Raw genomic sequence first — 6,495 nt, 5'->3', positions numbered from 1 at the left:
GGCGATGAGCATCATGAACAGCTTCGTGAACGACATTTTCGAGCGCATTGCGGCCGAGGCTTCTCGCCTGGCGCACTACAACAAGCGCTCGACCATCACGTCCCGCGAGATCCAGACCGCTGTGCGGCTGTTGCTGCCTGGCGAGCTGGCCAAGCACGCCGTGAGCGAGGGCACGAAGGCGGTGACCAAGTACACGAGCTCCAAGTAAGGAGGTGGCTCTGGAATGGAAGGAAGGATGGATGGAGAAGGCTCCTCCGTTGCGAGAGCGGCAAAACGGCCCTTTTCAGGGCCACCAACTTGCCTTTTGCGGGAAGGGCGGAATTGTTGTTGTTGTTTGTGTGGACGGCTGTGATGTATGTGTGCATTTTGATTGTGGGTGGGGGGGGCGCGTCAAAGCGTGTTGCGCGGGGTACGGCCACGAGGTTGGTCGCCGTGGCGTGGAATGGTGGCACGCCTCGTTGGCGTGGTTTTTGACCCATTGGTGTTGTTGGTGTGTGTGTGTGTGTGTGTGTTACCCGTCTGCGAGGGGGGACAGTGTGATCGGCGACTTTTGTGTCACCGTAACGACGGCCGTTTGCGGGTTTGTTTTTTTGCACATCATACATGGCGAGGGTGAAATGTGAAATGTGAAATGTTTTTGTTTGGTTTTTTTTTTTTTGCCGCCCACTATTCCCTTTGCTGTACGCCGAGTTTGACAATGGTGCGACGTAACTGCAGCGTGGAGGTGTGTGAGTGACGTTGAAATGAACGTGCCATTAAGACGCATTGTTGTTGTATTGTACTGTACGTGTACGGCGACACGCACGATGATGTACCATTCGACTCTGATGTTTGATAGCCGTGTCTGACTGATTGCGTACGACGCACGCACACCGATGTCGTCATTCAAGACGGCGGCGGCGGCGGCGGTCGTTTGTTTGGCGAATGTCTGTACACGTGTTTGTCTGTGTCCATCCGGTATGTATTTGTTTGTTTGAAAGTGTTTTGTGTGTCGGTGACGTGGTCCGATCCGTCGCCCCCTGAGTAACTGTCGATCGGCGCGATAGACCGGCGTCACGCAACTGAACCGAAGTCTTGGGCACACCCGTCATACTGTTGTACACCGTCGCGCTGAGAACGGTAACGAAAGGTTGACTTTGATCGGTCGAATGTCTGGGCAGAACGTGAGGAATGAGGCAAGAGTGCAAGGAGGGGGGGCAAAAGAGAGAGGAAGGGAAAAAGGGGAGAAACGCATTCGTAGAGCAACGGAACGTGAACGTGACCTTTGACGGCTGCATTGGGCTTTGCCTTTGCTTTTGCTTTTGCTTTCGCTTTCGCTTTCGCTTTCGCTTTCGCGTTCGCTTTCGCTTTCCCGGATGTACGTAACGTTTGTTGATATGGTTCTGAGGAAGAGTGTATGACAGTGCCGTGCCGTCCATGTTCGTGTGCCCTCCCATTGTGTGTATGCTATTGTCTGTGTACTTGAATGATGTATGTAGGTGTTAGTGGACATGTTTCACCAGTGGGGGGAAATGGATCGTCGATAGTTGCCGTCACTCTGTCACGGTCGAGATGACGCACCCTCCGTACAGAAAGGTGTCGAGAAAGTGAGTGTGTGTGTGTGTGTGTGTGTGCGTGTGTGCGTCCGTGAATTGGCAGTGTTTGGAGGTGGGCGTGCCCTGGATGTGGCCCGGAAAAGGCTGTTCGTTAGGCGGTAGTGTTGTGTGGACAGGGGAGGGGCATGCGTAACGCTGCTGGCATGGCATTTCGGGAGATGGGAGGGGGCAAACGAGGAAACGAGGAGCGGCGGCCAAAGACGGGACGGGGAGGGGCGCGGTGTGGGTGGCTTGCGCCTGTGCTCGGCGTTGTGGTTTGTGCAAAAGAGGAGGAGAAAAACAATGTGAGTTGCCAGGGAGGGGAGCGGTGTTGTGTTGTGGTTGTCGTGGTGTAGCCGCAGACGCGGCTGTCAGTGAACGTGGCGAGACGGACGGATGCGCGGAGGGGCGGGGGCGGCGCATTTCGCCGGTGCCGTGCCGTGCCGTGCCATGCCTGAAAGCCGCGTGGTCGCTGTGTTGTTGGTGGCGTGGGGGCGAGGAGAGTACCGTACGGGTGTGCTTGTGCGCCGGAAATGGCACACTGCGCCCGCCCGTCTTGGAGGCTGATGGCTGTGGTGTGGAAATGGGGCGCGGTGATGTTGAAGCAGTTGAAGAACAGAAAAGAAACCAAGAAAACGGAAGGCGTGATGCGGCGGTGGTGGCGAGAGCGGGAAAAACAAAACAAAAAAAAAAAAAAAAAAAAAACAACAAAAAAAAAGAAGGAAAAACAACAAGAAACAAAAAAGAAAACAAAAAGTCTATCAATATTAAAATGTAAATGGAAATGGAAATGGACCCAGGTATAACCTCCCTGCACAAATAGCAGAGAGTCCGATGATAATAAAAATGTGCCAGAATGTTAACGTCCCTACAAAACAAACCCAACGATAATATTAATGAAAGAGTGAACCGTATGTAACATTGCAACAGACATAATGAAACCTGATAAATTGTATAAGGGCAGCAGCGTTGACCTTTGGCCCTGTATTCAGAATAAAAAGAGCCAAAGATCGTTACCCCAATGAAAAAGACACTGAAACACGTATGTAACATAGTAGCGATGGCGAGACATTGTAGCATCTGTGACCAGAGAGTTTGCGCTGGACTGCGCGAGTGTTGCGAGCGGTTCTCAGTCAGTCAGTCAGTCAGTCAGTCAGTCAGTCAGTCAGTCAGTCTGTGTAGTTGAGGGCTGTACTCTGTCAGTAGTCGTCGCGTGCAGTACGCTAATAGTCGTCATGCAGAGCGGTCGGTCAGTAGTAGCAGCCGAGTGCGGTTGTGTGATGTAGGCGGTCGGCAACACTGGTCAAGATGGTGAATAAGGTATACTGTTAATTAATATAATCATTAGATAATGAAAAATTGTAATTATTCTCCAACAAGTTCCCCAATAATAATTTTTATTTCAAAAGCATTTTTCAAACATTTAATTTTTTATTGAACTAAAGAGTTCGTTGCACTTCACATTTCATTCCACTTCTTTGAAGAAAAATGTCACTAAAATCACAAAAAAAAGAGAATATTATTATTTGCAATGCAGTTCCTCCAAGCGCTGCGCAACAACCAGAGCAGAAATGTGACATCCATTTATTCGGAGGTAAGACTTTAATTCTGATTGTTTTGCACAGGGCCAAAGACCGATATTTCGGTTTAATTGAAGTTTCTTGTCACTGAACGGACTTTTGTAAATGTTGTGTGAAGACTTTATATTTGAGTCAGATTGCGAATGTCACATTTTTGTTGCCATTTTCAATACCTCTCATTGTGGGCGAGGTTACAATTAGCGCAATGTCCATTAGCATCCGTAAATAACATTGTCCATTATTTTAAATTTTGCTGGGAGGTTACAACACACACACAAAAAAAAAAAAACAAAAAATTGCATTTATATCCGCTCCTCAATTGTAGATACCCCTTACACAGCTGTGTGCAATGAATGAGTGCTGGCTGGTAATTAATTGCACTCCTTGGAGGGAAATGCCATAGGAAGTAGTCTTTAAAAAGTGAATGTTTTTCGTTAAGAGACAAAAGTTACTTTAGAAAAAAAGTAATAGTGGGGCTTTTGTTGTTGAACAAAAGAAGTACAATGAACATACGTTATCAGATTTGCGCAATGCAGCGTCACACCACCTTTGTGATTATAACACAATATACTATACATCGTCCCGAACCGTGACCAGAGTCGCGAGACGAGCAGAGCACGCCGCCGACGCCCGCTCAGTACAACCGTCCACCCGCTACTACTGTCGACCGACTACTACCTCTCCCGACTCGCGCTACAATATATATAACAACTGTTCCTGGCGACCCGGTGCGTGCCACTGCTGTCGTCTGGCGCGGTCCAAGCGCCGACTAGCAGCGATAAAGAACTCTCTGGTCAGACAGAGATGCTGTCATGCCTCGCCATCGCTCTGGTAATGAATACATACGTGTTGCAGCGTGCGTACCACCGGAACACGCAGTGGCGGAGCCAAAGACTGTGTTGTCGAGGTCGAGTGCGAGTGGGAAGAGAGGCAGCGTCGGCACGGAGATGCAAGCGAGCGCGAGACGCACGGGGGCTGCGGCGTGGCGCGTTTGCGGTCGGCGCCTTTCGTGGCAACGGCCGGGACAAGCAGCGGTGTATGGTGTGGTGCGGGGCGGACAGGGGCGGCGGTGGACGGGGAGGAGGCGGCGCGACGACGGCATGGGGGCGAAAACGGGACGGGGGACGGCGGATGTTGAGAGGCGTCACGCGCGGACAGGACACAGACACAGAGACACACAGATTGGAAAGGGAGGGTGCGCGGTAGTAGTTGGGAATGTGCGTACCGTGCGGGATGGGAGTGGGCGAGGAACACGGTCGTGGCCCCTGTTTTGGGTGCGTGTGATGACGTCGGTGTGTTGTGGGAAGGGAAGGTGCTGTGGCGGCGGCGCGTAATGGGCGTAGGCCGAAAAGAGAAAGGAACGTGGGCAGTGTGTTGGCAAGCGTCGGTTCGACTGCGACGTTGATGGGCAGGGCAGGGCAAGGTTTAATGGTGGTAGGAGTAGGCGTGTGGGCGCAAAAAATCTGCCGCTGCAGGCGGTGCCGTAACCGCCATGGCGGGAAGGAGAGAGGGCCAAAGAAAGAAAGAAAGAAAGAAAGAAAGAAAGAAAGAAGACAAAAAAGGAGGGGGGGGGGGCGAAAGTGGAGAGGCGGTGGTGTGAGAAGGGCGGGGGCGGAAGGAAGGCAGGAAGGACAAGAGGCGAGGCGACGGCTTGCTTTGTGTATCGGTCGGTCTCTGGCTATGCTTCGTTTTCTGCAGCAGGGTCGGTGCGCGGCGTGGCTCGCGGCAGTGGGAACGCCTGGTGGCTGGACGGCCAGCAATGCGGTTGGATGGGCGGCCACAGCACCGCACCTGTGCCCGAGGAGGAGACGCTGGCGGCGGGCCCTGAGGTGAGGCCGGCTCGGCTGGGGCTGTGGATGTGTAGGTGTGCGCCGCTGCTGCAACAACGAGTAAAACGCGAGAAGGAGGGATGGCGGTAGAGAGAAAAAAAAAAAAAAAAAGGTCGTGTTGTGTTGATGCGCAGGCAGACGCGTACAGAGGGACGAGCCCGGTCTGCAGCAGGGTGTGGCCGTGCCGAGTGCAGAGCAGCGGCGGCTCGGTTCGGTTCGGCCCGGCCCGGCGGGCCGCGCTGTTGTCGCGGACGTGAGCGCCCCCTGGCGGGTGGCCGGAGGCGGCGCGGCGTGTTGGACGTGTGGCTGGTGGCAGTGCACAATTTGCGAGTGGCTGGCGGTGTGGTGTGGCGGTTGGCGCGTCGGGCGGCGGAGAGGTATGTGTTGCGGGCGCCCTTTGCTGCGCTGCGTCGTTGCGTGTGCCGTACAGGGCGGGCGCTTGTCGACTGTGTGGGCGGTGTGGCGAATTGGCGTGAAACGGCTGCCGAGAGGTGTGTGGTAGCGAGCCGGTCGGTGGTGTCAGTGCGAAGGGGAATGTGCGTGCGTTTGGCGGTTTCGGTGTGCTTTTTGCGGCGTGAGAGTGGGAATTAGTGGGGCCGGCTGTTGTGTTGGTTCCTTGTGTCTTGTGTCGCGTAGCTTGATGGCAACGTGGAAGGACGCCGGTTTCGTTTCGAGCCTTGCGTGTGGTTGTCGACGTTGACTGGTTGGCGTGTGCCGATGCACGTGCATGTGTGGGTCGCGAGTGCGTTTTTGGCTGGCTGTGTGTGTGTGTGTGTGTGTGTGTGTGTTTTGGGGGGGAAGGGGGAGGCGGTGGTGAAAGTGCAGTCGTTGCCACGGGCGTCGTCGGGTGGGGCTGGGGCTGTGCGTCGTGGCGGAAAGGTGGTAGGTTGCGGGAAGCGAGCCCGTCGTTGACGGTGTCGCGTGAGTTGTGAATCGAGTGGGGCGCGGGGCGCGGGACAGGAGCAGCGTGCCGCTGCGTCGTGGTCGTCAGCAGAGGCTGTGCGTGTGCTTGTCCTTTTTGTGGGCGGTTCGTGCGAGGCGTTTTTGTTTTGTGTTGCCCTAGTTGTTAGTTTATTTTGTTTGTGTTTGTTATTTTGAGACGACGACTGGTTGGTGGCGTGCGCGCGAAGTGGCGGTGTGCGCTTCCCGTGTCGTTTGTGTTGTTTGGTTTTTTTGTTTTTGTGTGGTTTTTTTTTTTTTTTTTTTTTTTTTTTTTTTTTTTTTTTGCACTGGGCCCCGGTGGGTGGGTGCGTGTGTGTCGATTGCCGGCTGGCGAAAGGTGCGCCATCGGCGGGGTGGGTCGCCGGCACAAGTAGAGGCGGCGGCGTTGTTGCTGTTGTTGTGTGGTGTTTGTTTTGTTCGGCTGTGTCGGCGAGCTGTGTTGCGGTGCGTGTGAATGGTGGTGCAAAAGTGCTGGCGTTGGGGCTGCGACTGCGACGGCGGCGAGCCGCGGGCGCGCCATTGATAGTGATGTTGTGAACAGCGGCTGTGTACGGTAGTGGTGTTGTTGTA

Source organism: Schistocerca americana, unplaced genomic scaffold (genome assembly GCF_021461395.2).
Source record: "Schistocerca americana isolate TAMUIC-IGC-003095 unplaced genomic scaffold, iqSchAmer2.1 HiC_scaffold_99, whole genome shotgun sequence".
In the NCBI taxonomy this organism is placed as follows: Eukaryota; Metazoa; Arthropoda; class Insecta; order Orthoptera; family Acrididae; genus Schistocerca; species Schistocerca americana.
Note: the sequence above shows the minus strand (reverse complement) of the source record.